The sequence below is a fragment of the Crassostrea angulata genome, chromosome 4 (genome assembly GCF_025612915.1).
Source record: "Crassostrea angulata isolate pt1a10 chromosome 4, ASM2561291v2, whole genome shotgun sequence".
In the NCBI taxonomy this organism is placed as follows: Eukaryota; Metazoa; Mollusca; class Bivalvia; order Ostreida; family Ostreidae; genus Magallana; species Magallana angulata.
In genome coordinates, this window is record NC_069114.1 from 17,864,441 (window position 1) to 17,874,701 (window position 10,261).

Below are 10,261 nucleotides of genomic sequence, written 5' to 3' on the forward strand. Positions count from 1 at the left end.
ATGATTCAATTTTTAACTTGCGACTTTATACAGCGTAAATGAACAGAACACTATGTATATTTCGAAGCAGAAAATAAAGATTATTTTATTCTTTAAGATCATGCATCTGCAACAAGAGGTAGTGTTTTTTTTTATTTCACCATCTTTTTTCAATGCCATTCATCCGTGAATATTTTAGTATTATGATCGTCTGGATCAAATTTCGTTGATGTAGTAAAATTCACGGATACTTTTTTTCATACAGCTTATAGTTAACTATCCTCCCCGTGCCCACGAGGACGCATGAGGCCGTGCAACAAAAACGACACTTTAAACGGTCGCTGGCAAAAACCTGCGCCTCTTTTTAACAGTGGCACCCCAGTTCTTCTCTCGTGGCCAGTGGTCCAATGAAAATTTGTTAATAACATATCTCATTTCGATAGTTATCTAGTTTTGAGGATTGACTCAACAAAATCCACGAAAACAAATTTGGACGACACTATCTATAGTATGATTAAATCATTTCAGCATTTATTAAATTATAAAAACACACGGGCGGTTTTATAATGAGCAAACCTCATAACGCTCAAGATGTAAATAAAAATTTGACATGTGATTAATTTCTTATAAGCAAAACAAAAGGTTTAATGTATGAAAATGGGTGGCTTATGCACTTTGTATCCGCGCATCAGATCTACGCGTGCTTGTAAAAATATGGAAATGTAATTTGTGGTGGAAAAAATACATTGGATTCAAATGCAAATGCTCACACAACTCGAAATTGTAAGCTTGAGATTAGACTTCCATTTTAGTTCGTTGAGGGAGTATTCAGTTTCCTAGCATTGTTATGGTATCCTACTCTAATGGATTCCGCAGGATGCTAAGGTTTTTGGTTTTTTGGCACCTCCAAATGAGGAGAATTGATGGAGCAATTAAAATAGTTGGATTTCGGATACTTTCAATCACCTATAATAATATCTTTATAAAGTCATGAAATATTTATTCAGAAAATTGCACTTCTGTCGAAATGCAGCAAGATTCGCAACAACAGCGTCATATTGCATCACGATTCTACCATTTTATTAGCTTTCATAATCTAGTTTTAAGGAAGCTTTAATATGATGGAATGATGTGCTTGTTCGAATTCTGTCAGATTGCTTAGGGCAATACTTGGTAAAGGTCGCAAGATGCATTCCTCAAACTTTTCGAATTCAAGGGAATTGAAGTACACGATATAGCGGTTCATATAGACTCGATGTATGGCGGTTTAAAATTGATTACCAAAAGACCCGAGTGTTGATAGTGCATATTCCTCACATCAAGCAGAATTTGGTAGATTTAATTCGGTGGTATTTTATGCGTACTGCGTGAGGCTTTATCGCACGCAAATTTCTATAAATGTATAAAATTTCAATATCACTGCACTTTTTTGTTATTAAATTTGATTCCCCGTATTTAGAGATTACCATTATAGAATGTAATTTTTTGCTATTCATCATTTTTTAAAAAAAAAATATTTTGGTAAAAACCAGAAAGAAACGAATTTATGCCCTCGTATATGCTCATGATTTTTTTTACATTGTATCAAAGAATTGAATTCCTACATTTCTATATATTTATTATATTTTAGTAAAGAGGCTTTATTGTTAAAAGTTTAAACTTTTCTTTTTTAAAAAGTGGACCCGATGGACTTAAAAACTACTCGGACAAGTAAGTAATAAAACTAACTTTCAAATTTTAAGATATTCTTTTTGCATGAAAACGACTGTGCCTTTAATTATTTATATGAGACATATTAACGCGAATGAATAATCAAAAGTTACAACGAATTGTCTTATTACATCGCCATTCTTGTGAACAACGCGAAAATTCAGTCCCAATGCATTATAAGAGTGATTTACAGTATAATTGATAACCCAATTAATACAACAAATGTTTCCCTGGACAATAATTGCTATCTTTTGCGACAGCGCTGTAAAACTATCTGAAGAACTCTTTATTTCGGAGTGTGAGAAATTAACTAGAAAAAAAACCTACTAGACCCACATCATAGGATTGTGGAACGTTTAATTACAGAGTCGGGTTCGTAATTAAAGGAAAAGGGAGCATCAGTTTTGTTTCCGCATCTGTGATGGTTTTCACAACAAGGTCACAACCATATATCTGTATGTCAGAATTTTTTATCCTCACTATCTTGTGGAAACAAGATAAACTCTCGACTGATTGTGCTGAAGTTGAACCTTTTTTAATGAGTTTCACGCTTGGTATGAATTCTTCAATTTTTTTTTTCGACATTTGCATGTTGAAGTTTTACACTAAACGTGTGGTGCTGCGGATCTATCATTATATTTTTTTAACCCTTTCTTTTCCATTCTTCTTTTGTGCCTCATTATAATTGTTTACGAAAGATGTATGGAACAAGGCATCTAATCAACGTTGTGATGCGGAAATATTGATTTATATGCAATGAATAAACTAGGAAACAAATTTCGAATATCTTTTTGTTAACTTCATACATGTAACTTAAAGTGATACCTACATGGCTGTTTGTTTATAATCGGTGCGATTAACCCGACCTGTAGTGCTTATTGTGCCGTTCGTGTACCATCTGTTTCCAGAATGAATTCGAAGACATTGCATTGCATTCTCTCATCCTCCGAACATTTGTGTGGGACTCCGATCATACCTTGACTTTTCTAGTACCCGGATCATTGGCTCCCGGGGCTCGCGTGCCACGTGGAGCAAGTTGAAGTGTTTATTTATGTACGTTGGCCTGTCTCGCAAGTTGTCAGAGAAGGGAAGCGAGAAAAATCGATGATTGGAGCAATCGCTCTATTTCTGATTGGGGTAGTTCCCGAATTGATTCCGTAATACTTGATCTCGCTTGCCGTATTTTGCTTTCATTAGAAATGTCATAAACGGTACATTATTTACTATTAGCGCGCCATTGGACTGTTGTGGTCATTTATATGCGTATTTACATGTACAAATGTTCGCACATTTGTAACTGTGTCGTATATATAACAAACAGGAACGGAGAAAAAAAATTAAAAAACTCTTCAAGGAATACCAGGTGCAGACTGTGTTTAATCTTCGTATGATATAATTTATGTATAAAAATATTGTTTTCCCTCTCAAAAAGGGAGGTTCAAGAATAGATTCGTTGGAGGAACTGAGTCAACTTTTTTTGGTGGCGGTTGAGTACAGGGAACACAAGACAGTGATTAACCAAAAGGTATAATTGATTCGCGATGAACTCAGCTTAATAGTGTTGGGGAAAATGTTCTTGTGAATATTTTTGGTGTGTTTGTTGTGTCCTCGGAAGAACTCGGGAACAACTCCAGGAATGAAAATTAGCAGATTATAAAAGCAATCTGTGTTCTGTTGAAGTGGTTACGCATGTGTTTTGCATCCAGCTGATGATGGATATCACCACGTGGATCTGTGTATAATCTATTCTTAATATTTTCGAAAGAGAAATATAAAACCAACAACAAATAAGTCTTGCATCAGCATGTACCTGCTCAAATACCTTGTTTACATTGTCACCGTGACCATTTCTTTGGGAAACAGGAATTACGAGGAAAGAGAAGGAAGGAAAAAATTTGAATCCAAGGATGGCCCAGTGAAAGGAATGAGCGTAATATTTCACGTTAAGGACCTGCTGCCCGTGGAAAGGATCCTTGGAATCGCGTACGCTACCACCAGGGGCAATAGGCTCCGTCTGATGCCCCCGACCGGACCGCTGGAAAAATGGTTGGGGACTCGTGTGGCCATTCACAACCGACCCCCCTGTCCCGTGACGATGTACGCTGGGGCTAGGATTTGGAATATCTCGGTCCCAGGGCGAGGCAAGACGTCCCAAAGCTTCAACGTTCCGGAGGACTGTCATTCTCTTAACTTGTTCATACCCTCTAAAGGTAGGTTGAATGAAGATTTTCAAAGAAAACAAACAAACAAAACAAAAAAACCCAAAACAAACCATTTAGCAGTATTGTTCCTACGATACATATATTTGCATATTTAACGTGCAAAACAATGCTAACATTGATTAAATTACACGATATTGGTATTTAGATTCTCTCGCTAAATGGAAACCATATTGTACCATAGAACTGATGTACAAATCAATCACCTCCTACATACGTTCTCAGACACACACTAAAATACACTCAATATAGAATGTAAATGGAACCGCCTCGATCATTCACTGTATCAGTATTGGACCTAACCTAACCTTCGCAGACATCTCAAATCAGATTTACATACGTACAAGCACAGCCAGTCTGAGTCTGTTAGATCTCTTCCCCTTATCGGAAGCTAGGGTCTCCTTTTGGAAATCTTTTGTCGTCGGAGGCGAGAAAGGCTCTACGAGAGGAAATGGTAGTGTTGATAGCTATTCAAAAGAGTGCTATGATTGATTCCGGGGACAGATGTTTCAGATCGTACTCTAATTGTGTATGTTTAAAACTATGCATGGAAAAAAATTGATCGTTTTATATCCAAATGTAAACAAATTAGCTATCAAGCTCTGATGTTAGATAATACGAAGAAAGAAAGAGAGATAGAGGGGGAATCGAGTTGTTACATGCAAAGTTATACATAATAACCATAACCAAAGACCCCCACCACATTTTTTTTGTTTTGCTTGTCAAGATTTTTGATAAGTCTAGTCCCCTCCCCCCTCCACTTTCAATTTGCTTCCAACGCCATTGTATACTAGTATTAAAGTAATGCGGTATTTAACAGGAGTAATTTATCTTTACTACATTGTAACTGATCTTAGCTTTAAAAATCCCATGGTTTAAATCGGTAAGTAAACCATTTACAGTCTAGTTTAAAAATGCTGGATTGTCAACAAATCAACCATCAGATCTATTCTAGGTAAAACAAATAATTTAATACTAATAAGTTTTTGGCCCTAAACTATTATGTGATAAAAACTTAAGCGGTAAAATTCAAATATTTTCCCAATACCAATACCTTTACACAATTTAAAAGCTCATCTTCTGAAGGAGATTAACATTGGTATGAAAATGTTCGCGACCACCATCCAGGCCTCCTTAAAAAATGGAGCATTAGAACGGACCGCCATCAATTGCTGAAAAAACCCTTGTAAAACCCTATGGGGGTGTATTCGAATACTTGTTCAGTCCGGGTCCATTATCTTGCATCAATGACATAACGACTTTTTAAACACCAATGAAGATTTTGTGCTTGGGATAATATCTTTGACACTTTGGGAATCAAGACTTTGACTGGAACATTTGCTCTGCATTCAGTCTTCGTTATGGTGAACCATGGACCAGAGTTAATTGAATCACGATCTACTTTGTCGCATTCTCATTCTTGAGGGATGAAGACATGTCACGTGACAACCGCTATCTCCAAGAGACAAACACATGTGGTATCATTAACTGTTTTTCATTAATAATAAACTCCTGCATGATTTCATAGTTTGGGAAATGCGACTTGATTACATAGTTAACAGGGCTAAAGCTTCTATTTCTCATGGCAGGCCCTGTTTTTTTTTCTTCACAGGATTCGTGGCTATTCACAACTAGACTTATTAAAGGTTGTCGTTGAGCAGTTATAAAGATCTGATTTATTATTAGTCCTGTGCAACTTAATATAGCAATCCTATTCTTCCTCGTCCCAATATATTCTTTTTTGCTTTCTTCAAAAATCCGACCTGCCACTTCCGTTTTTGATTTATCGTTTCGCCCTCCAGATCAATGCTCACTTTGTGAAGATATAGCCTACATGCAGATCCTAAGCTAAGCCTGCGACTCTGATACATGTCCATTCATTCAATAGGGAAACTTTTTTCTCATAAAGGCATTCTCTGATAATGTTGCCTCTATGAGAAAGGAATAAGAGTATTTCTCAGAGAGAGAGAGAGAGAGAGAACCAATATTGATATACTTATCGTGATATCAATAATATCTAAACATACGACTTCGTGACAATTCAGCATTATTTTAACGTTAGCTTGAATATGTGCTTCGACATCTAATATGATGTGAAGTGTTTTCTGAAGATAAGTAACAGGCAAATATGATATTTTTTGTATTAATATGTGAAGAGTACATGATGGATGCGATAAATTATAATAATAGAACTTCTATAGAGTTTGCAACAGTGCGTGCTGTGTTGAAGTTACTGTAAGAAAATATTTTTCCCACCAATGTCTACATTAACAGTTTTTTTTTTCATATATAAATGAATTAAACAAATGTCGCATTTAAATTTTTTTTTAAAAAGTCTTGACTAGTGTATTGTTTTTAAAGAAAAAATATTAATGAACACATATAGTTTTCAAAAATGTTTGTTTTTTAAGTGTATGCAATATTTCCAATGTACTGTATGGGATAAGTGTTAGATGTGAAAAAGCGTCATTAAAATACATAATTATTGCTCTAAATTATTACATGTAACCATTGTGATTCTTTAAGTACGTCAGACTAGTTCTCCAAATACTATATACAGATATAAGTACAATTAAATACAGTGCACCACATGGGGTTAAATGTGACGAATACAACAAAAGTATATACATATTTTTAATAGATACATGTAGTCTATGTTGTAAAGCTGTTCGTTTATACAGCGCGTATGCTCTTAAGGTGACACAGGACGTTCTTCAATTTATATTACTTTCCTTGATATATAATTCCTTATTTATAAAAATTTGAACCAGTTAATTCCCAAAAATTCAGGGTACATTACCAGGCTTTTTTGGAGCTGAATACATTTAGAATTTCTTTAAAATATCATGCAAAATACATGTACCTTAGAATGCTTATAAATAAAGTCATAGAATAGTTTTTCAATTGAACACTTTATATCTAAATGAAAAAGTTTAGAAAATTAAATTATGGAATTACTTAGTGGAAATCTTCACACTGTGGAGATAGGAAAAAAATAGAAAAAAATGGAAGATAGGTCGCGTTTGACCTTAAGGTATAATCGTCAGAACAGATATATTGACCCAAAGTTGTGGTGTAGCAAAAAAAACAAACCACTATTTGGCTACTAGCCGGTAGAGAAAGCCTTTTTATATGACGTTTGCAAAGTCGAAACGGTTTTTTATAGTAACGAAACTGGGTTGTGGCCAAACCCAATGGAAGTGTTCGACGGGCAATGGCGTTTATTAAAGAGCATTCTCTTGTCGTTATTTATATCCGACGAAGGGACACTTTTATTTGTCCCGAGAGACGAAAGGACGTAAATTGTATATTGAATCTAGTGATTTATCCGTCTGTTCGACCGATGTATAGTAGCTTATTACCCAATGCAGTCTACACACCAACACTTTATCCCAGCCAAGGTTTTTTTAATGAAAGTTTTGCAATTTTAAATGCAGCATCTAGAGGGACTAGCGAAGCGAATGTAATTCGGTGGTAGTTGAGCAATTTATCACTTTGTTGTGGGTTTTTTTTAACAAAATGTCAAATGTTAAAACGATAAATCAAGTGTAAGAAATAAACCACCTGATAAATCAATGTGGCAAATGGTTCGTGCAGCTGAAAAACATTTAACAAACCTACAATGTTTATTTTTTCGATTCAATCTTGCCTAAGTGTTGTTTGCCCGATTCTCGCCATTTAGAGGATTAACGTGTTATGGTGCTATTTCACCTGACCCCCACAAAACGTCGGCGGTAGCAGACAATTGTTCTCGGAAATTGATTAAAGAAGCGGAGATTAGAAATACATGTTCACAGAATTGGGTAGGAGAGAGAAAAACTCAATATAAAACATCTCTGGTCATATAATTGTAGTGATTTATGGGGTATTGGATTCTGCCCTTTCATACACGATAACGCGCAGACGACTTGCTCCAAAAGAAAGAGGGCCGCTTACGACGTTAATACGATAAACGCGCCATTTACTCATAGAGACAGACTGAACTGTTTGATTTTTCTCCCTCTTTACTTTTTTAATAAAATTATTTCTATTCATTTGCACGTGCTTGAATTGGCCTTACTGTTTTATGTGTATTCTCTGCGCGTGAATGTTGGAAGGTGGGTTAAGGAGGCAGAATCCCGTGTTAATTTAATTACATTTTCTGACGCAAAGCGCCAAGACCGAAATTTATCTCCTTAATTAAAAATTATTTCAAAGAGATGATCAAGATGAAGATGAGAATACTAGTAGCGTAAAACACTAATGGAAATTCACGAGTGGTAATTATTGAGATTTATTAGCGATAAAGGTTGTAGGTGTTAGGGGGGAAAAGACTCTATTTTAAATTTTGAATCCTTGCGGTCGTACTTCATGAAGATCTATACCCCCAATGACATCAAAATGCTAAATGGGTTAGTAAATCACTCGGCTAATGATGTGTTAAATATCAATGTGTTATTGATGGCAGCAAACAGAAGCATGTATTTATATTCGTGATATAATGTATATAAACATAATTCACTACACCCATGGCGTATATATTATTGGTAGTGTAATTTGGTAAAAGTGTGTTTTTATAGAGTCATTAATTTTCGCGGGGAGTCAAAATTGTAAAACTCGATAAATTCCCATTTTTTCCAGTGAGAATATTTACGAACTCTTATTACTATAAAGCGATATCTTTCAGAAATTCAACGATCGAAGAAATAACAATACTAACCGATAGTTAAGGGCTGGATGGTCATGGCTATTTAGGACTTTATAAACCTCCTTTTAAAAAGAGCTTTGTATAAATGTGTTGCAAATCACGCGATTTGTATTATAATAATTGTTTTTATCGACATCGTTATCGCATTTTGTTTGGGTTCGTCTGTAATTTTTATTTTTTTTTTTTGAATACGTGTGTTCAATTCATTAAAATTGTCTTAGTGAAGTGTTTGAACTTTGAATTTACTGGGTGGGTGTGAATGTAAAATTAAATTTACAATTGTCATGATGTAAATTATGTATTTACACCCACCCAGTAAATTCAAAATTTGAAACATGACAGTTGCGTGCACTCTGCCTCCAATCTGTACATGCGTCTTTTATCATGGAAATCCATATACCACAATAAGACAAAAAATTTTGAAAATATTAGTACATGTATATTGTATGACCTATAGTAAAAGAATGTCACATACGTTTTTTTTATTTATCGTTCTGTTGATATGTAAAGTCTAACTAGAATAGCTCATAAAAATGTCTTAATACCCGAAACCCCCTGGCCGCTTGGGTACCACTTTCAACTAACCCTGGATCCGCCACTGATGTAGAATACCAGCACCTATGAAATCAATTACTAAAGTATGATACGCAAATTAGTAACGTAATTTTGCGTCAACCTTCGTCTCTTAATAATTTATCCCATATCAAACAAAAATAGAAAAGTTTTCTTATTCTTTTGTTATTTGAATAGCAAATTTACAATTCTTCAGTAAATATTTTCGACTTAGAAATTGCAAGCATATTGATAACATTAAGTGTATAATCAATACATGTATCTACGTTGAAATGTTAGTTTTCGGTATTTATATTGATGAAATATATTTATAATATAAGAACAAAATTGTTGATATAATTGCATTTGTTTGCAAACATAAAATATATTGCATGTCTGAGAAAATAACTTGCAGATACACGACGTTATTTGTGAACAATACACGCCATTAGATGAGTAATCTTAATCAATCTTGAAGACTCTTACGGGGGAACACAAATTGCACAAAAAAGTAGTATATGCACCATGCATATGGACTTGAGTAGATGTAAATTAATAATGGTGTGTTTTGCCTCATCTGTACACGCTTGAGACATTGAGAAGACAAATTATGTGGTAATGAGACTTGATGCTTAGTAATGGATGCATTCTGCTATAGATACGAAACGGTACCGGCCATATATAGTTAAAGTTCTTATTTCTAGATCGTATACTTAAAAAGTAAAGAAACAATGACTGGCTTTCAAGATTGGTTCAGCGAAACTCGGAGGTTATTTTTGCGTAGTGCTTATAACTATAAAGCAAGTCTAACAACAATTTGATGAACGCTAAGGGCGTTCTCATTTCCCTTTGTCATGCAAGCGTCTGTCGCATTGTAGATATATATACCCACCGTTAATGAAGAGAAAAATTGAAGTCATGCCAAGATGTTTCGTTTGTTTTGTTTTGGTTTTTTTTAGCTAGGTCTATCGCAAGTGATAATAGTTTAGCAATTACCACAGGCAACCACATACAGATATTAAATTAGGGGTTCGTAGTACCCAAGAAACGAATCCTTTAAGATATTACGTGTACATACAACGCCATTGATGGCGTCAATCTCTGGTTTCCTGCA